We start from the raw sequence: 22397 nt of genomic DNA on the forward strand, positions 1-22397 counted from the left end.
TCTGTAGTTTCCATCTGAGAATTGCGTTGCCTAATGACTACAGCGGGCATCCAGCTCGGAGCTGAGCGAAAATTCCTGGCATATTCCCTGTGTTGGCACCCTTCGTTTGGTTCTTTGATCATGTTCACTGTTCTGAGTAAGTTGTTTCCTTAGGACTGTTTTTCTTAGGTCCAGCTGCAGCAGTTCCAATGGAGTCCTGAGCCTCTGTCATCAACTACTTGGATGGGCAACACTTGGTGACCTCGTGGGGATGAGGCTGATACGCTAACAGTATTCGTGCAATTCGTGCAGAAAAACTGGCCACCCTGTATACGCAATGTCTCATGACTTCGAGTGTACCGGAATCTTGGAAGAACGCTAACATAATCCTAATCCATAAGAAAGGGGACGCCAAAGACTTGAAAAATTATAGACCGATCAGCTTACTGTCTGTTCCCTACAAAGTATTTACTAAGGTAATCGCAAATAGAATCAGAAACACCTTAGATTTCTGTCAACCAAAGGACCAGGCAGCATTCCGTAAAGGCGATTCAATGGACCATATTCACACTATTAATCAGGTAGAGAAATGTGCGGAATATAACCAACCCTTATATATAGCTTTCATTGATTACGAGAAAGCGTTAGATTCAGTCGAAACGTCAGCAGTGATGGAGGCATTACGGAATCAGGATGTAGACGAGCCGTATGTAAAAATACTGAAAGATATCTATAGCGCCTCCACAGCTACCGTAGTCCTCCATAAAGAAAGCACCACAATCCCAATAAAGAAAGGCGTAAGGCAGGCAGATACGATCTCTCCAATGCTATTCACAGCGTGTTTACAGGAGGTATTCAGAGACCTGGATTGGGAAGAATTGGATATAAGAGTTAATGGAGAACACCTTAGTAACTTGCGATTCGCTGATGATATTGCCTTGCTTTGTAACTCAGGGGACCAATTGCAATGTAGGCTCACTGACCTGGAGAGGCAAAGCGGAAGGGTGGGTCTACAAATTAATCTGCAGAAAACTAAAGTAATGTTTAACAGTCTCGGAAGAGAACAGCAGTTTGCGATAGTTAGCGAGGCACTCGAACTGGTAAGGGAACGCATCTACTTAGGACAGGTAGTTACCGCAGATGCGGATCTTGAGGCTCAAATAATCACAAGAATAAGAATGGGCTGGGGTGCGTTTGGCAGGCATTCTCAGATAATTAACAGCAGGATGCCATTATGCCTCAAGAGAAAAGTGTATGACAGCTATGTCTTACCATTACTAACGTACGGGGCAGAAGCCTGGAGGCTTACGAAAAGGATTCTAGTTAAATTGAGGACGACGCAACGAGCTGTGGAAAGAGGAGTGATAGGTGTAACGTTGAGGCATAAGAAAAGAGCAGATTGGGTGAGGGAACAAATGCGAGTTAATGACATCTTAGTTGAAATGAAGAAAACGAAATGGGCATGGGCAGGACATGTAATGAAGAGCGAAGATAACCGATGGTCATTAAGGGTTACGGACTAGATTCCAAGAGAAGGGAAGCGTAGCAGGGGGCGGCAGAAAGTTAGGTGGGCGGATGAGATTAAGAAGTTTGCAGGGGCAACATGGCCACAATTAGTGCATGACCGAGGTAGTTAGAGAAGTATGGGAGACGCCTTTGCCCTGCAGTGCGCGTAACCAGGCTGATGATGATAATGATGATGATGATTCGTGCAATTTGTGTGCGCAGGTCCCCTAAGCCAACTGTCTGGAGCTTCGCTTTCATTCTTTGAACCGCCCTTTTTGCAGCACCATTAGAGGCAGGATGATATGACGGTACCAGCATCCGCTTCACGGCGTTCTTCTTCAAGATTATCTCATATGCTTCACTCAGGAACGCGGGGCCATTGTCCTATACCACCCTATCTGGGCGGCCCTGATTCGTAAACATGACTCACATGCATGCAATTGTACGTTCCACAGAGGGCAATGAAACGAAAAACACTTTAATCCATTTGAAGAATGCATCAATTGCAATAAAAAAAATACGAGTTGATATAAGGTCCTTCATTAAAACTTCTTTCTGGGCGAGTTGGTTACCTGACTTAAAAATTATAAGAGCGCAAACACATACCTACACCGAATAACAAGAATGAGACACTAGCGCCTGTGTCGCGTCCTTGTTATTTTGTGGATGCGTGTGTTTGCGCTGTTACAATTTTTAAGTCAAATATAAGGTCCTGTACTACATCTGATGGATTGGAGTGACGACTGACACCGGCGAAAGATGCCGAGAGCCAGTGGGGCTATACTAATCCAGGTACAACCAAATTAGGAAGGCCCACTGAGCTTGAACAGACTCCCTCACCAGAACAGCAATTGGCCTCCCTGGTGCAGTTTTCCGCCACAACCTCCCTGATGATATCCACAATTAACCAATGGACCTCAGTCCCCAGCAGCTGCCGAGCACCCGACCAAGGTGTCGGTCAGACCTGTAACGCAGCAGAGGGTGGTAGGAATCTCTGGGTTCGTACAGGGCGCTAATGGAAACTGACCCTTGCAACGCTTAACACCTGAACCCTCTCGAGTGAAGTTAGCTTAGCAGGACTCTCAGGAATTATCAGGCATTGTTTAGGAAATTATCAGCCTATGTGAGATTAGAACTGGTGAGGCTTACACATTGCTAAATAACGGCCATGTCCTCTGCTATCAGGTCTCTTATCAGGTCTCCCTGATAAGAAGCAATACGGGGTAGGATTCCTAATCCTTAAGGACATAGTGGGCAACATTGACGAATTCTACAGCGTTAAAGAGAGGGTAGGAGTAGTCGTAATCAAACTTAACAAGAGGTATGATTAAAGGTAGAAAAAGCCTACGCTCCAACATCCAGCGACCACGATAAGTAGATGAGTTTTATGAAGATGTTGAATTCGCGATCACAAAAGTACAAACTCGGTATACAGAAGTATTGGCTGACTTCAATGCAAAAGTGGGGAAAAAGCAGGCGGCTGAACAGGCAGTTGGCAACTACGGTGTCGATTCTAGAAACGCTAGGCTAGAGGAGAGATGTTGGTGGAATTCGCAGGAAGGAATAAGCTGAGAATAATCAACACCTTTTTCAGAAAACGTAGCAACAAAAAGTGGATCTGGAAAAGCCCTAATGGTGAAACAAGAAATGAAATTGATTTCATACTTTATGCTGATCCCACCATAATTCACGATGTAGAATTGATAGGTAGGTTTAATGAGGGCTAGGATTCACCTCAAATTGAACAGAGGAAGAGTAAAATTGGTCAAGAAAAAACAGGTCAACATAGAGGCAGTAAGAGTAAAAGCAGATAAATTGAGCTTGTGCTTGCAAACCAATATGCAGTCTTAAAATAGAGATGATGATGATGACGACATAGAGGTAATGAATGAAACCGTTAGGAGGCGTGCTTCAGAGGTGGCAATTGCAGTGGGAAGCAAGGCACAAAGGTCCCAGTAGGCTAGCTTTCCCAAGTAACAAAGGAACTAATAAAGAAACGACAAAAAATTAAAGTGTCCAACTCAAGAGATAGATAGGATTCGCGGAACTGTCAAAACTGATCAACAAAGCGAAATTAAGTGATATTAGAAATTATAACATGATAAAGATTAAAGAAGCCGTAAAAAATGGACACAGCCTGAAATCAGTGAGAAGGAAACTTGGAATAGGACACACAATGATATAGGCACTAAATCATATGCAAGGTAATATCATCAGCAATCTCGAAGCTATAATAAAAGCAGCGGAAGAATTCTATACTGACCTGTACTGTACCCGGAGGACTCAGGAGTACTCTATTCGAAACAATATTGAACCGCATACAGAAACTGCTCCTATTACTAGAGATGAGGTCAGAAGGGCCTTGCAAGGCATGAAACGACGAAAAGCGGCAGGAGAGGATGGAATGACAGTCGATTTAATCAAAGATGGGGGAAACTTAATGATAGGAAAACTGGCGGTTCTTTATACAAAGTGTATTGACTGCAAGGGTCCCAAAAAACTAGAATGCAAAAATTATACTAATCCACAAGAAGGGAGACGTTAAAGAACTGAAAAATTATAGGCCCATTAGCTTACTCCCAGTATTATATAAAATATTTACCAAAATAATCTCCAATATAATAGGGCAACATTGGACTTTTGTCAACCAAGGGAACAGGCTTGCTTCAGGAAAGAATACTCTGCAATGAATCACATTCGTGTCATTAATCAGGTTATCGAGAAATCCGCAGGGTACAATAAGCCTCTCTCTATGGCTTTCATAGATTACAAAAAAGCATTTGATTCAGTCATAGAGGCATTGCCTAATCAAGGAATACAGACCGCTTACGTAAATACCCTGCAAAATATCTACTGAGATTCCAAAGCCACCTTAATTCTACACAAGAAAAGTAGAAAGGTACCTATAAAGAAAGGGTTCAGACAAGGAAACACAATCTCACTAATGCTATTCACTGCATGCTTGGAAGAAGTATTCAAGCTTTTAAATTCGGAAGGTTTAGGAGCAAGGATCGGCGGCGAACACCTCACCAACCTTCGGTTTGCCGATGACCATGTTCTATTCAGCAACAATACGGACGAGTTACAACAAATGATTGAGGACCTTATCAAGGAGAGTGTAAGCGTTGGGCAGAACATTAATATGCAAAAGACAAAGATGATAAATAACCGGGCAAGACTTTTAGTCTTGTAACGCAGCTCAGAAAGAGCAAAAAAGAAGGAGGTAGGGGTAATGAAAGGGAACGGAATACAGAGTCTGTTTTCCGTTCCCTTTGCTTAACCGTACCTCCTTCTTTTTCTGCTCTTTCTGAGCTGCGCTACAAGCCTAAAAGAGTCATGACTTACCAACTCCCCAAACTGCCACGCTTTTGATCCGGGCAAGCGAACAAGAGTTCAAGATTGCAAGTCAGCCTTTAGAGGTTTTGAAGGAGTACGTTTACCTAGGTCAATCAATCACAGTGGGCCCTAACCATGAGAAGGAAATTTACAGAAGAATAAAAATGGGTTGGATCGCATATGGCAGACATCTTGAGCTCCTGACTGGTAGCTTACCGTTATCATTGAAAAGGAAAGTGTGCAATCAGTGCATTTCACCGGTGCCGACATATGGCGCAGAGACTTGGAGACTGACAAAGAAGCTTGAGAGCAAGTTAAGGACCGCACAAAGATTGATGGAACGAAGAATGCTAGGCATACCTTAAACAGACAGAAAGAGAACGGTTTTGATCAGCGAGCAAACGGGTATGGACGATATTCTAATAGACATCAGGCACGTACCCAGGGGGGGGGGGGGCCCGGGGGGGCCCGGGCACCCCCCCCCCCCCTCCGAAATCATGTGGCATACCCCCCTCCCCACCCACGCCACCACTCCTCACACATTCTTAAAGCGCCGCCAGATTAATGTTGAGACTTGGCACCTGTTCATCGGTCAGCCTTATGCTGCCTTTTTCACTCCTTTTAGATGGCGGTAGTTATCGGCATTTCTTGTAATGTGAAGGACAGTTTTCTCATAGATTCCGCACCCGCGCGATTAACTCGAGATGCGCTCAGTTGTCACCATCTATTCAACCGTCACGCGCACAGCTGTTGCTTTTGTTAGTTCAACCTTCTTTGTTTAGGCTGATCCTGGGACCAGGAGAGGGATGCGGCTGTTACTCAGCTGGTCTGTACTCTCATGGAACGAGTTGCGGCCGGAGACAACGCCAATTGCGTTTAACTTTTCCCTCTGCTTCATTATTTCCTTGAGTTACGGCTCGCCGCGACGCTGGCAGATGCCCGGAACCATATACACGTGATATGGGTTAGATAAGGTGGGAAATAAAATGATTTGAAAGAGCGTCCATCATGAAACCCTGCAATAACCCTTAAACCCATAAGCAAGATGACTGTCGCCAGTTACCTCGTCTGTTTTTCCTTAATTGTATAGCACTTTTCGTGCAAAATTGGAAACCGGAAACAAAAATCGCAAGGAGTTGGGAAATTAAGCGATCTACTAAGGGAGAGAGCCAACGCAACCAAACTTCAAGCAAAAGCGAATAATAAAAATGTTAACCATTGTTTATGAGAATATTTATGGATCAACATCTCTTTATTTAAAAAGGAAGTAGAGAAAACGCCGCCGGAAGTGGAGAATTATTACTTGCTTTGAATGACGCTTCTACAGTTATCGGTCGAACCGCCTCACGTAGCCACTTCTCTGCTGTGCTTATGTGGGTGTTTTTCTAACCTTTCTCGGTGAGCGCAGTACGTCTAGAATCGCAGAGTCTTGCGCTCTACGCAGTTGTGTGGGAATCGCGGCCGCACAGCGTTACGCAATTCGCGGAACTGTCAAAACTGATCAACAAGGCGAAAATAACTGATATTCGAAACTATAACATGTGAAAGACTGAAGAAGCCGTAAAAAAATGAACGCAGCCTGAAATCAGTAAAAACGAAACCTGTCATAGGACAAACTATGATGTATGCACTAAAAGATAATAGGGATAATATCATAAGCAATCTCGAAGATACAGTAAAAGCAGCGGAAATATTCTAAGGTGTCCTGTATACAGTACCCAGAGGAGTCACGATACCTCACTTAGAAAGAGTAATGAACAGGATACAGAAACTCTCCTATAACGAGCGATGAGGTCAGAAGGGCGCTGCAAGACATGAAACGATGAAGAGCGGGAAGAGAAGGTGGAATAACAACAGTCCATTTAATCAAAGATGGAGGAGACATAATGCTTAGAAAACTGGCGGCTCTTTATACGATGTGTATATCGACTGCAAGGGTCCCAGAAAACTGGAAGAATGCAGACATTATACTAATCCACAAAAAAGGAGACGTTAAAGAATTGAAAAATTATAGGACCATTAGCTTGCCCCCAGTACTATATAAGATATTTACCAAAATAATCTCCAATAGAATAAGGGCAACGCTGGATTTTGTCAACCAAGAGAACAGGCTGGCTTCATGAAGAGATAGCTTACAATGGATCACATCCATGTCATCAATCAGGTTATCGCGAAATCTGCAGAGTACAATAAGCCTCTCTATGTGGCTTACATAGATTACGAAAATGCATTTGATTCAGTAGAGATACCAGCAGTCTAGAGGCACTACGTAATCAAGGACTACAGAACGCTTACGTAAAAAGCTTGAAAAATATTGCTACATGCGTGTGGTATTTGTTTGTTTGAACGAAGTGCGTGGGCTACATCACTCCAGAAAAGAGGAGGAAGAACGAACTGGGCGCACGCTGTGAATCTAACCGGTCAGCGCTGCAACCGTTGTTGTAAATATAATCTATAAATAGTTTCTCGTCTTACTGGCTCGTCCTTCGCGTAAGAATATACACAGAGGTTCTACAGCTACCTTAATTCTACACAAGAAAAGCAGGGAGATACCTATAGGGAAATTGGTCAGACAGGGAGACACTATTTCTCCAAAGCTATTCACTGCGTGCTTAGAAGAAGTCAAGCTATTAAACTGGGAAGGCTTAGGAGTAAAGATCGACGGCAAATATCTCAGCAACCTTCGGTTTGCCGATGACATTGTTCTATTCAACAACAATGCAGACGAGTTACAACAAATGATTGGAGACCTTAACAGAGAGAGTGTAAGAGTGGGGTTGAATATTAATATGCAGAAGATGACGATAATGATAAATAGCCGGGCAAAGGAACAAGAGATCAGGATCGCCAGTCGGCCACTAGGGACTGTGAAGGACTACGTTTACCTAGGTCAATAAATCACAGGGAACCCTGATCATGAGAACGAAATTCACAGAAGAATAAAAATAGGTTGTATCGCATACGGCAGACATTGCCAGCTCCTGACTGGAAGCTTACCATTATTATTGAAAAGTAAGGTGTGCAGTCAGTGCATTTTGCCAGTGCTGACATATGGGGCAGAGACTTGAGAATGAGTTAAGGACCGCGCAAAGAGCGATCGAACGAAGATTGCTAGGCATAACGTTAAGACAGAGAAAGAGAGCGGTTTGGATCAGAGAGCGAACGGGTATAGACGATATTCTAATTGACACCAAGAGGACAAAATGTAGCTGGGCAGGTCATGTAATGCGCCGGTTAGATAACCGTTGGACCATTAGGGTTACAGAATGGGTATCAAGAGAAGGAAAACGCAATCGAGGACGACGGAACACTAAGTAGAGCGATGAAATTAGGAAATTCGCGGGCGCTAGTTGTAATCGGTTGGCGCAGGAAAGGGGTAAATGGAGATCGCAGGGAGAGGCCTTCGTCCTGCAGTGGACATAAAACAGGTTGATGATGATGATGATGATGATGATGATCATGGAGGTGGTGGGCCCCCCCCCCCCCCCCGAAAAAAAATCTTGGGTATGTGCCTGATAGACATCAAGAGAAAAAAGCGCTGGGCAGGTCATGTACCTAATGCGCAGATTAGATAGCCGTTGGACCATTAGGGTGACAGAATGGCTACGAAGAGAAGGGAAGCGCAGTAGAGGACGGCAGCAATGGTGCGACGAAATTAAAAAATTTGCGGGTGCTAGTTCGAATGTGTTGGCGCAGGACAGGAGTAATTGGAAATCGCCTTCCTTCTGCAGTGGACATAAATAGGTAGATGATGATGATGACTCCATGTGAATTCTGCACCAGTCCCTGTCTGGGAATGGCCACGGCATCATGGGCGCTGGTCTCGATGGTGGCTGTTGGCAAGCGGAGCACCCTTGTACCGAGTCTATGATGCCACTGTCTAATGACAACCACCACACATGACTTCCTCCAATGACTTTCATTTTCGTGACCCCATGGTTGCTTTCGTTCAGTAACTTGAGGACTTCCCTTTGGAGGCTGGAGGGTACCACAACACAGTTTCCCCGCAGTACACAGTTTTGATGCACACTCAACTCATTGAATCGGGACACTCATGGCCCCCTCTGCTTTCATTTCTGGAACATTACCATACCAGAATGGAGTGTATAAGCGCCACTGATCGAGAACGCAGAAAGAAACTGATACACAGACAGCCCAACCAACTAGCCTGCCAACGTGTTTTAACCATACCACAAATCCTCTAGTGCTCTTGACAACACATGGTCTCTTGCAGTGGCTTCCGTGACCACCTTTAATGAAAGAAAACGGGGACAGACACCTTCACGCATGAATAACTTTGCAGGAGCCCCTCCAGAACAGCCTATTGTTGGCAAGGGGAGCCTACTAAACCCATCTGCATGGGCTATCAGGCCTCCAGACCTATAGCTCTGGCTGTAGCTGTACGCCGCGAGCAGCAGCGCCCAGCGAAGACCCCTCGGTGAGCATGTTTCAGGAATAGGCCTTCCAGCGCATAACATACCCAAGAAGGGTTTGTGGTCGGTAGCTGCTTCGAATTTCTATCCCTGAAAGTTCTGGAGCTTTGTGGCTTTCCAAGTCCAAGTGATTCTTTGTACAATTGGCTGTAATTCTTTTCAGGGTCGTCAGGCATCTTGACATAAAGATTATCGGCTGCTCTTCTGTAGAAGTAGCTCTGTATCCCAGGACTGCCCCTTGGGCGTGAGAGGAAGCATCATTGATCACCACAGTTGGTCTGTATGCGTCGTAATGCGCCAAGACATGGGTGGATGTGAGCAGCTCTTGGGCTCCTGATGAACGCACCCTGTTCGACTGCAGTTTAGCGCCACTTGGTCCATGTGGTCAGCAAGCTGTTCTATGGTTGTAATACATTTGAAAGATTTGGGAGAAACGTTTTGTAGAAATTCACCAAACCCAAATAACTTTGCAACTCTGTCACATCTCTGGGTTCGGGAGTTTTCCCAACTGCTTCAGTCTTGGCGGGATATGGACGTAGCCCGGCGGCGGTTATCATTCGACCCATGTACTGGACCTTAGGTAAACGGAACTTGCATTTTACAAGTTTCAGCTTCAGGCTCACCTCTTGCAAGCGCTCTAGTACCTTGCAGACGCTTGCCAAATGTGTGTCGTCACTGTTGCTCGTTAACAAGATGCCATTGAAGTAGACTGTGACGTAATCAGAACCATTCGGAAGGTTTTCCATTTCCCGTTGAAATATTGCCGGTGCTGATGCGACTCCGAATGGCAGTCCTGTGTGCTGAAACAAGCCTTTGGATGTATTCATAGTGACGAAATCCTGCGATTCGTCTTCCAGCTCAATCTGCTGGTAGATGGCCTTCAGATCTAGCTTCGTTCACCTTACTCCTACCAGGATCTCTGAACAATTGAGCTATGCGTGGCACAGGACACGCTTCCACGTGCTCTATCGGATTGACAGTCACCTTCAAATCACCGCATATGCGCGAATTGCCGTCTTGCTTTAGCACTGGAACAGGCGCGGCCTATCTGGCAGTCTTCACTGGCTAGACCACGCCTTGACGGACCAGTCTCTGCAACGATTCCTCAATCTTATCTCGCAGAGCAAAGGGAATGAGCTGGAGCTTGAATCTGGGTTTAACATCTTGTGGCACCATGATGCGAGCCTTAACCCCCCTGAATGTGCCTAAACCTTCGCGAAACACTTCCTGAAAGCAGTCCACAGCTTCTTCTGAAAACACGAAAAAAAAAATTGATTCCGGCTTGCTCATTCCTAACTGAAGTTCCTTCATCCATCTTCACCGAACAACGCAGGGCACTGATCTTTTACCACAAACAGTAATAGCTGTCTTTCCTCTTCCCCAAGCTTCACAGCTGCCGCGAACTTCGCGGCCACTGGTCGCGTGTCCCCACAAAAACTCCTCAGTTGCATGTTGTTCCAAGGTGGCCGACGGAAACAGTTGCGTGAACATTTCTCCACTTATTGTTGACACATTGGCGCCCGTGTCAAGTTCCATCTCTGGCGGCACGCCGTTAACGATAACCGTAATGCTCGTCGGTGCCGGTCCGGCCGCCTGAAATTCCCAAAGGTCGCAAGCTTCCTGCGTTTCACCCACACCGTGTGCCCTGAGCACTTCATCTACAGTATTCATGCGCCTCGAAACTAGGGGTGCATGTGTCTATCCGCTAACTCGCTATCAGTCTTGCAGACTCTTTCCAGATGCCCTTGCTGCTTGCATTTTAGCAAACTGAGTTGACGTGTTGGCGCTCGCGCGCTTAATGGGTAGCAGCGCAGCGGAAGCACCCGCGATGCCCAGGTTGTACTCTGTTGTTGCCGCCATGGCTGTTTCGGCTGTCAATTGGGCTGGCTCGGACAGTGGTGAGCGCTGAGCTTACGCAAATGCTTGCGAGCAGCATCGATGGCCTGTACCGTACTCATTGCGATTTAGAAGTTTGAATCAGCTGTTTCTAATAACCTGATTTGCATTGGCACGTCGTTAATCCCACTGACGATGTGGTCTCGCAGCATACGGTCTTCGAATGTCCCGAATTCGCAGTTGTCGGCCAGTCGCTTTAACCATGCGATGTACTCGCTCGCCGTCCTCCCCAACCCGCCTATGTCGTGAAAAGAACTTGCAACTTGCTACCGCTTCCGACACCTTTGGCAAGAAGTGGTTGTTGAGGGCATCAACAATTTGCCGCTAAATTCGCCTCGGCAGGTTTCTCAGGGGCCAGTAAACTTCGTAGCAAGGAATATGTTGCAGCTTTGCAACATGTGAGAAATACGGCCCTCTTCTTACCGTCAGGCATACTGCGGTATAAAGTTCGTAAACATGGATAAGGTGCCTCAGAAAGGCTGGCCAACGTTTCGATAGGAGGACCTATCTTCGTCAAAGGCGGCCTCGTCATCCTCGGCGTGTTAGTTTTAAAGGGTTAGTGCAGTGACGTCACGTGCGGGTGTTGTCGCTGGCGGCTGGTTTTAAAGAGAGAGACTACCAGAGGAAACAAGCGCTGTCGTCCGACGTCTGTGAGCTTCGTTCCCAAAACGAGGGGACAAGAGCGTGAAAGTGGGCACGCGGGAAGAAGAGAAAAGAAACAAAAGCAGAAGAAAAGGAAAAAAGGGAGGGGGAAGCCAGGGTGGCACCAAGACAGAAAAAAAAGGGGGAGAGAAAAAAGAACAAGAAAAAGAAAACACAATTTTAAGGAGGACGGGGGCTAGGGAGCGTGTTGGGGTGCGAGAGGTTAGGCAGCATTCAGGGGGAGTCGTTGGCGGCATGTTTTTGTGGCATTAGAAGGGCCGGTCAGGGGGTCAGTGCGCGAGTAACACAAAAGCCAGAAAAAAAAAATACGCACACACACAGAAAAAAAAACATGAATTGAAAAAGTGACTTCAATAGCATAGCAGCAATATGTCGAGTAATATTGAAATAGTTAAGATGGTTACGCGGAGTCTGCGGTGCAATGTATGGGGTGACTAAAAGGCAGCGGCATGGTCTTTCAAGGGGCATTGCCCCAGTCGCTCAACGTAGGTGTCGTTACGGCGGCATCCGGAAATGGCGATACTCTGGGTTGAGGCGCCGAAAAGGGCATATTGACTTCGGAATGTGTTAATGAGGGGCTTTCAAAAAATAGATTTAAAAAAAAGAAGGGAAAAGAAAAGGGGAGGGGGGACCGAAGCCGGAATAACAAACAGGAGGGTGACGCGCGTAGAAGCGGCTGGGGGCAAGTGTACATGGCAGAAGGGGGTCGTACAGTTGGTATGCACGTAAAAACCTGAAAGAGTACATTAAATTGAGTAGTAGGCAGGAAAAAATTTTTCGAAATGGAAGAGTAGGTGAGGTTAAGAATTAAGGTTAGCTGGTGGCCTAAATGTGTTTTGTCTTGGTTGATGATGTGAGAATTTCAGATTTAAGTTACCGCTTTTAAGGATTCTAAGTTGCCGCGTGCCAAATTAATTCCTGTCGGGTGTAGGCAATTAAACTTGTGTATAAGGTATGATTCCGTATACTTCCTTTCGCGAGGGGAACGGAAATTTGTTTGTAGTATATAGAGCATTGCTTTGTCAAATATATGACCATGTTCATTAAAGTGGCTGGCTACTGCTTTGGGTAAATTGTCTTTTGTGTCCGCGCGGTGACCGTTGAGTCTTGTATTAATTTGTTGTCCAGTCTCACCTATGTATTGTTTGCTACAAGCGGCGCATTCTAGACAGAAGACTACGTTGCTTGATGTGCAGGTGAAAGCCGAAGTTACCTTGTGTGCGTAATTCGACGCTGTGCTTTTTACTGTAGTAGTAGATTGAATATGTTTGCATGTAGCGCACCTGGGGCGGCCACAGGGATTGGTTCCCAACTTCCTCTTTGTCTGTAGTTTGGCGTGCACAAGGACATCTTTAAAATTAGTGTTGCGTCTGTAGGCTGCTCTGGGAGGGTCGGGAAAAATCTCAACTTTCTGGTTGCTGGTGAGAATTGTGTAGTATTTACTAAGGATGTTATTCACGTTTGGGAGTGCGTTTGAGAATTTAGTAGTAAGAAGAGGCGTTGTTGTTCTTGTGATCCTCGGGCGGGGCTTGAGGACCTCGGCTCGATCAAGTTTGGTTGCAGCGATGTAGGCTGTTTGAAGGTCACTGTTTGGGTGGTTCCTGTTTGATAGGGTTTCTTTAAGGTGATCGAGTCTATCTTGTAGTCTTGGTTTTCAACGCAAATGCGACGAAGTCGTGTGGCGTGGCCTTTAAAGATGCCTTGTTTGCAATGTCTGGGATGGTGGCTGGTATATTCTAGGTACTGTTGTTTGTCGAAAGGTTTCCTATACAGCGTTATCTTTTAGCTCACCATTGTCAATGTATATTGTTGTGGCCAGAAAGTTTATGCGCTCAGTTGAGGATTCTGATGTGAATTTTATTGTTGGGTGAACAGAGTTTAGAAATGCTACATATTTATCTAGACTGTCTTGACCATCTCCCCAGATTATGAGTATGTCGTCTATGTATCGTAGGTGTGTGTGGGGCTTGGTAGTACAGCGCGATAGGAAATATGTTTCTAGAATCCCCATAAATATCTTCGCGTAGGTTGGTGCAAAAGGCGTACCCATGCTTGTACCATGTATCTGTAGGTAGTAGCTCTCCTCAAATTCGAAGTAGTTATTTGTTAGAACTAATTCAAGGAGAGACAAGTAGACTTCAGTAGAGTGTTGTGCATTATGTTTAGACAGCGTTTGTTTTATCGAAGATAAACCATCAGGGATTGGAATGTTGGTCTACAGCGCCGTGACGTCTAGTGTTGCGAGAATTGTGTTTGTGGGGTAGTGTGCCTTTAGTATTAATGTCCTCTATAATTCTCAGCAGGTGGGGCGTATCTTGTACAAATGACGGAAGTGCTTAATGTCGGATCGTTATCTAGTTTGCGGTAGTGTTCTGGGTTGTTTAGTTATCTGTAAGCCTCGTGCTTGTATTTTTCTACTGGCCAAATAACTATACTTCCACCCTTATCTGCTTCCTTAATAACAATGTCATTCCGGCAACTCAGATTTGAAATGATATGACTCTCCGACGCAGTTATGTCTTTAGGTCGCTTAGATGTCTTGGATTGGCTTATAATTTCTTTAGTGACAGTTTGAAGGTATATGTCAAGTTCTATGGCTTGTTCTGGTTCGGGAGTCCAAGTGGATTGGGCTCTAAGTGGTGTCGTCCCGGTGTCTGGTGCGTCTGCGAAAAAGTGTCAGATACGCATTCATCGGGAGGATTCTGAGAGGTCCTTGTGAAGCTCGAATTCATTTATTGTGTTGTTCGTGGGGCAAAAGTTTAGGCCCTTGCTGAGTACGTCTATTTCTTTTTGACTTAATGTTTTTGAAATGTCTATAACATTGGGAGTATGGTAGCGCGATTCAAAGACGAGACAAAAGAAGACACAAAGGGACACACACAGCGCTGTGTGTGTCCCTTTGTGTCTTCTCTTGTCCCGTCTTTGAATCGCGCTACCATACTCCCTTTGAAGATGCATTACCAACAAGCCCACATTGCAACCCTCGTATAACATTGGAGCGGTTTAGTTCTGTGGAAGTTTCCTTCCGGTCTGGTACTTCTAAACTCGAGGTCCCTCTTGGCGGCGTGTGGTGGCTGTTTGGCTGGAAGGTTGTTTTCTGATTAAAATTTGCTTTTTTCCTTTGTTTTTGAACCAATTTTCTTGATCTTGACTGTTTTTCTTCGTAATGTTCTAGATCTCTCTTCTCATCTGAAGTCAGGGTTATGTTCCGAAGTATGTGGCTAAAAGATTCGATCTGCTCTTTGCAGTGTTCCTTGAGGATATTCAAAAGTGAAAGTGAAGCATTGTGCAATGATGTTTGCCAGTTTGCACGATGGTGTGGTGGGAGTGTTCCTAGAGCTGGTACAGCGTTCAGTGTTAGACCTTTATGAATTATATTTTTCTCTGTGCAGGTTGTGTAGATTTTTAGATGGGAGGTGTAGCTCACATATTTTCTGGTAAGTTTTCTAGCCTGTAGGAATTCGGTGCTTCGTGGCAGTGAAGAGTTCTTGATTTGCGATGTCTGTCATTTACTTGTCTTTTTGCGGGCAGATTTGCGTGGGGTGTTTTTCTGTTCGGCCGGTTTATTATCGTATGCCTGGCTTAATTCGATCTCGGTGTCGGTTTGACTTTGTGTGCGTGCAGGCAGGCGTGTGGGGGTCTTTGTGAAGACTTCGGTGGTGGGTTTTCTGTTGTCTGTTGCAGTTGTTTCTGTTTGCACTGTGGTTGATGTCATTTTTTGTGTAGTGTGTGCCTTGTGGTTCTTTGCACATTCCGCTGTCTGTGTTCCAACAGTTGTTGAGGTGACTGTTGCTCTTGTGCAGTGGCTTCCTTCACATTCCACTGTCTGTGTTCCTTGTGTTCTCGAAGTGCCTGTCGCAGTTGTGTTGTTCGCGGTGGCACGCTCCCCAGAGTTGGTGGGCATGTCATGTCAGGCATGTCATTCGTGGTCAAGAAAAGTTACACTGCTCTCGCTATTCTGTTCAGTCCGTAGTGTCTGCGTTGAGCTCAATTTTCCGATGACCGGCATGCTTGCTCCTGCGTCGCTGGTGCCGTTCACTTGAAGCATTTTCCCTCATCGCCAGTTGTGGGCTCCCGATGATAGCGCATGGTAGAGAGGTCACAGTAGCTGCTGTCAGGGGCGTAGGCACACCGCCCACAAAGGTCACGTGCTCTGCCTTTTATTGTACAGTGTAGTACGAGTAGCGCCACCTGGTGGTGCCACTTACTACACCACCTCCTGCTTGGGCAGCACTGCTGCCTGCAATAGTATTGCATAAATAAAATAAAATAAATAACTTGGGTCACTGGGTATATGCCGCTCGTCACCGAGCCTTTTTGACGCCAACTTGGGTCACTGGGTACCGTATTTACCCAAATCTAACGCATACTTTTTTCCCAAGGAAATGTGTCGAGAATTGTCTTCGCATTACAATTGGACAGAAAATAAAAACTGTGTTTGCACTGTTGGCAACAGCCTGCCATCAAAGCTGTCAGAGGCAGCGTCATCAGCTGGCGACAGAGCACATTTTTTTGCGGTTGCTGTTGGTTCATTCTGTGCTCAACTACAATCATCGGTAGTACTCTGGACTAATTATTTTTGGAGATACTATAACTTTGGGGAGGTGTCGCGTGGCCTGGCACTGGATGCGCCACTGTATACGGCCGCCATTGTTTTTGGCACTGTGCTAAGCTCGCTATCTGTGTGCAGAGCTAGGATACTTCGACGCATACTTCGTTCGCCGCATACTTCGACAAGCCTGGTCCAAATCTCACGCAAAATCTTTCGAAAGTGATAGCAGTATCTCTAAAGTGATCATCCTAGCATAACCCTATTGAAAAATTCGTATGAGAAATTGAACGAGATGTATGCATGTCGCACAGATTTGACGAGAAATGAACGATATGAAATGCATATTGAACGAACTCTCAGAAAACGGGCGAGATCTGTATGATGTGCTACGCAGACTTTTACGAAGTGCACGAGATTTATTCGATGTGCGATAGGAATGCATAGAGCATGTATGACATGTGTGCGATGAGTTGTGTAGACCTGACGAGATTATGTATGACGTGTGTGAGGTGGCGTGTGATGTGTACGCACTGTAGTCGTATGAGCAACTTTATCTTTGAAGATGACTATGAATTGCATAAAAAGTGTGTGCACTTAAGTCGTAGTGCATACAAAAGCTCATTAATGACAGTCAAATTTATGAGTTGTTCGTAGTAAATGCAAGAGCGTGATCAATGTGCTGTATGATCACATTGAATCATTGTGACACATATATACCAGCATAAACTACAGAGCAAATAAGACGTTCAGAGCTCAACTTCTGGAATTTCATCCCCATCAAAGCTGGTGTCGGTACTTTTGATGCAGTGATTTTCACTAGAGGACATATTCTCGGATGAACACTTATGGCGATACTACTGCCTTTGCATGACGCATTCCTCGACCAGCCAGTAAGCACTGGATAGCACAATGATATTGTCAAAAGCTATCAGCAGAGTTTGAATCCCTTGTTCAGAGTAGATCTGCCTAAGATTTTATTGCAATATAGGAGTCAGGTACCATAAAAGTTTAATAATAAAATGTTACATGTTTGTTTGTGCACGCACTAAAATAATCTGGCAATTTGATTATAGCACATTGGAGATGCTTCAAACAAGGACGAGTTGGCAAAGTTTATTGCAAGCAGTTTGATGAGTGATAAATTATGTATGCACTTTGTCACATCCTAATAATATTGCTTGCATCAGAGATATCAGTCAGAGGTAGTATAAGGGCGAACTTGAACCTGCATATTTTCCAAATAGCTAAGTGCGTCAATCACAGTACTGTCAAATACAAATCTGCTAAGAGCATGTTAGTGCCTGTTTATGTCCAATTGTAGAAGGCAGGCATGCGATTGGCCATGCATGCCCACATATAAAAATAAAAAGCAGAACCACAAGACAGTGTAAATAGGTTGGTGAACAGGTAGCCAAAATAGCAGTCAAAATCCATCGCACTTTGTCACAAATAAATAAATAAATATTGTAATTAAATAACAATCCCTAAAAATGTAATGTGATCAATTGTAGTAATGATCACAGCTACTGCTGTGAAAAATTATTTTCACTAAGTGTTTCCGAACTTGCTGAGAGAGCTTGACCTAGTAAAAAATCCTCATATGTGCACAGCAGTGGCAAAAAACGAGATGACGTGATCTCTAAATGACGAACGTGTATCACATCCTGGCATTCGCGGACGCAGTCACCAAATGAAAAACACCTTTGCAAATCGCAATAACGACGAATGTCACACGCGTGCGCACACAGACAGAATGCTAGCAGTTTCCGAAAGCACTCGCGAGAGACTGTACGGACGTTCCTACGCGTTCCACGCATATCAGAAGCGCGCACACACACACACACACACACACACACACACACACACACACAAACAAACAAACAAACAAAAGGCGAGCAGTCTCCGGAAGCACTCGCCAAAGAGGGCACGGTTGTTTTTACAAAAAAAATTACCGACGATTACGTTACTTCCTAATGCGAAATTTGAGCGCAGCAAATAAGCTGTTTCACCTTTTCGATAGATTGAGGCAAAGAAATCGAGCAACACATGTATGCGCTATCACAGAATTTTTTTTTATTTTTCACACGTATTCCTTTAACAAAGACTCCACTAACAGTTCTTGACAGTCATGAAGGAAGCTTTGTGGTCGGAGAAATAGACTGATATATGTTCGACTTGGTACACCAATGCTTGATTCTGAAAGACGAGATCTATACAAGTGCCTCGCGAGGTTGTCACAGCTGTGGGACGCGTTACGAGCGAGAGGAACGGGATGTTCTCCCGCATAAGTGTTAGGGCGACGGTAAGCTTCTGCTTCGGCGGCACGCACCTCTGGATTCTGACGGCGACGGCGCTGGGCCTCTGCTCTGGCAGCTCGTTTAGCAGCAGCAGCAGCAGACGGAGGACTTCCATCGGTCGTCTCGCTCATGGCTCAGAAAGAACTGGCAGATAATTTCGCAGTGGCGAACGGCAGCGGCAATTTCGGCTCGGGCGGTGCACATATACAGATCCGCCGCCACCGATCTGGCTCTCTGATTGCCACCGCACAGGGCGAACGGCAGCGGCAATTTCGGCTCCGGCGGTGCACATATACAGATCCGCCGCCACCGATCTGGCTCTCTGATTGCCACCGCACAGGGGTTGCATTGGAGGAGGAGCGAAGAAAGGAATTAAGTTCGAGCCGGCGCTTTGACAACCGGAGACTCGCAGGAAGAGGGGGGAGGGGGTGGCGTGTACACCCAGCGGCAAACGATGGGGGCAGAAGCGCGCGCAGCAAGCGGACAACACGATAAAGGGAGGAGGGAAGAGATAGCAGCGACTGACTGATGCCGCTGACGCCGATAGTGAGTCAACCCCAGCTGCGGAGTTGGTTTCAGGGACAACGCCGCCGATGCCGGCACAAACAATATGATACCCTCGCTTCCGCAGTGCTCAGAACCAGGTCTAGCCGTGGGAAGGTGGTCACGTATTCGTCGACGTGCCGGGGCCTACGTGAAATAACCGGCGCGTCGGCAACTGAAGAGCACCCTATCCGCCACACAAGAACAGGGGGGGGGGACCCTTTCCTCCTCTTTCTGCATGGCGGCGACGGTGTTCTATGCAGTCACGTTATCTTGACTCTAGCGGCGTCAGCGGTATCCAGCGGTATCAGTCGGTCGCTGCTAGCGCTGGGGGGATGAAAGGGGGGCGGAGCTGGTTACGAGGCCGACGACAACGCCGACGACGACGCGAAACCCAGGAACGGACGCCAAAGAGCTGCGCTCTAAAAGCAAATCCCGCCGGCGTGGCACCATTTCCCGATGCACAAACAGCACCACTCATTAACAGTACACATCCGTAGAACGGCGCGCAAGCCGGAACAAAGCGCACACCAATCGACGCCAAATCCGTCGTCGATTACGCCGCTAAGAAACACGAACACCTCATTCACAAACCAAACGACGATGTGCTGCTAACTTCAAACAGATTTTACGGCCCTGTCCGGTTGATACGGCTGCTCCACAGGCTGTCCTCGCTGTTGAAAGCAATGTCAGCAAAGTTGTTGGAAAAGGCCGCCTAAAACACGCAAAAACATGGAAATAATACACCTCTACTACCCACGCTACCCATGCGATCACAGTTACCGGAACCACAGACGGCGAAGTAAACAAAAGACGTCATTTCCCTTAATTTCGGACCGAGACTTCAGGTGGTTTCTCAGTTGCGCGACTCTTCCTTTCGAGCAGGGCGCGACTTGTTCCGGGGACTGTGAGGGCGCTGCGGTCGAGCTCTGCAGCAAGTGAGCGGCGCTGCTCTGCTGACATGTGCACGTTACTTGCGGGTGTTTGCGCTTCTTGTGCTGTAGCCGATTTTATTTTCTCATTGCGTGTGCCTTGTCACTGTCCTCGGGCACGTGGCTGGCGGTCGAGGTCTTTTGCGTCTGGTCCAAGTTTTGCGCTCATGGAGACGCCAGTACCGGCGACGTGTGGGTCACCAAGCGTTAACATTGCGTGTGCACTTTGGTTTGTAGGCCCACCTTTTTTTCCATCTCACTCCTTTCTTCGGACGTGCACCCTCAGGTATGGTGTCTGTAGAATATTATACTTCAGCTTAAACAACAACAGAAAGAAATAACGGCGGCTTTATTCAGCGAGCACCATGTAAATGCCGAGTGCCGCGACTAACAACCATAACTGTGCCAGGCTATAGCAGACGACGCTCGGATGCTTGGCGCGGAGGTCGATGGCAGTGCTGCGGTGGCGGGAACGGCAGCGGGCTGCATGGTGCGCATAGGCGAGGAATTGGGGTACTTAAAGAGGATCTATAGACGTTGTTGCGCCGGGCGGCCGATGTGATGCTGATCGTTTGATGATATTTACGCGGTGCTTAGAGAACATGTGTCCCTTTTTTGTGTGAATTAACGATCACTAAGCCCTGGGGCCTGTGCAACGCTATTAGCTCGCTGTATGTTTCTTGCGGTGCGCCGTTGTTGAGTATCGTAGTGCGGTCAATTCGCGCTTCTTTGTCCCCGGCTCATGAGAAGCTGTTGTACTCTCGCCGCTCCCGCATCGGGTCACAGTGCACGGAAGAATGTGTTGGTAGTTGTGCTATCGCGTGCTGTAGTTCACCGCAATTCAACACTACGCCAGACGGACTGCTGGTGCAGTCGATGCGGCGTGAACGGACACGAAGGAGCGCTCGCCTCGGAAGGTAAGTGCGGCGCCTGGCGCATTCTTATGGTTCATGTAATGTACCTTGTCAAGCGCAGCAGACGATGATTAGTACAGCTACAAGAACAATAACGGTGATTCCCTAATGTTCGTTCGATATCGAAATGCACATTTAGCAAAAAGTTTCACGAAAATTACCCCGAGATTAATGTTGCTAAGAACTTCATCTATTGTTTATTTTGTTTTTGTTATGAAGTATGCTAGCGCCGGGTCATCGCTTGGTCTGAACGGGCACAAAAATTCAAGCAGGAAATGTCACTGCTTCTGTACGTAATTTCTCAGCAAGAAATCGTATAGATAATTCTAGAAGTACGTTGATGTGTTGCGCAAATGTTTTCGCAGCTAACGTTAACGCGCGACGGCATCCAAATGATCTGACTTGTGAGAAGATTTTAGCTTGCATGCAAACTTTGATGCTTATAGATTCTCGCCAAGGCAACCTGTATTTCTTGTGTTTAGTGTTCTGTTTGTTTTCGTGCCTTTGACACGTTGAATAACCGCCTGTGATGTATGAATGAAATATTTAATTTCTCTAAGCGGATGCAGCTTCATGTAGCTGGCTGTACGACAGCTTTCCACAATTTGACGCGATGTTGTCAAATCACAAGTTTGCAGTTTCAGCAGTGATTACAATAAGCTGAACATTTATTGTTTAGGGATGTCACAATTTCCTGAGACGGCGGCATCTCTACACCACATAGGCTGCGGCACTATGCAGCTTGAACAGCACGACAAAGCATCTGACTGCCTGCTTTGACAAGGTACGTACTAAACGGTCACAGCCATTTATGTGTTCTAGGGTCTGTTCATGTATTTGGTACCTGTCAACTTTTCTGAGTCTCTCATGCAATTTATAAATTCTTGCTATTCCACAATTTTACTAATGTTCCATTAAGTAATGAGAATGAAGTTCTATTAGTGATGTCCTAAAGCTGTTGAGAAATGGGGTGGCATAGGATTGCGAAAATGCACGAAAAATAGTCCTGGCGCTTTGCTTTCTTAATTGCTAGCAATGAAAAATCCCTAATAAAAATAGCAGAGGGACACTTGCTTTAGGTAAGTTTATTAAGATACGTTCCAGAAGCAGGCTAAGTTTGCAGCAACAAAAGCACTGAGAAAAACTAACTGATCTAAAAACATGTTAGTTTCTGCTTTTCCAAGTGTGCTGCTTGTGTACAGTGTGTCAAGGTAAATAATGGTTAATAATGTATGCATAGAAAAGTGTGGATGCTGAGAGAAAGCTTTAGGAAAGTGCGTGCTGTCTTTCCAACACAGCATTTCTGTCTAGAATTTTTGTAAAATATGAAGTGCACAGGCTGGCAA

General features: G+C 46.0%; 1 protein-coding gene across 1 annotated transcript in view; it reads left to right on the top strand.

Annotated features, from left to right (window-relative positions):
- The window catches only part of park (E3 ubiquitin-protein ligase parkin), a 651541-nt gene that overhangs the window by 618015 nt on the left and 11129 nt on the right, over positions 1-22397 (top strand). The window lies entirely within an intron of this gene.

This window comes from Dermacentor albipictus, unplaced genomic scaffold (genome assembly GCF_038994185.2).
Source record: "Dermacentor albipictus isolate Rhodes 1998 colony unplaced genomic scaffold, USDA_Dalb.pri_finalv2 scaffold_36, whole genome shotgun sequence".
Classification (NCBI taxonomy): Eukaryota; Metazoa; Arthropoda; class Arachnida; order Ixodida; family Ixodidae; genus Dermacentor; species Dermacentor albipictus.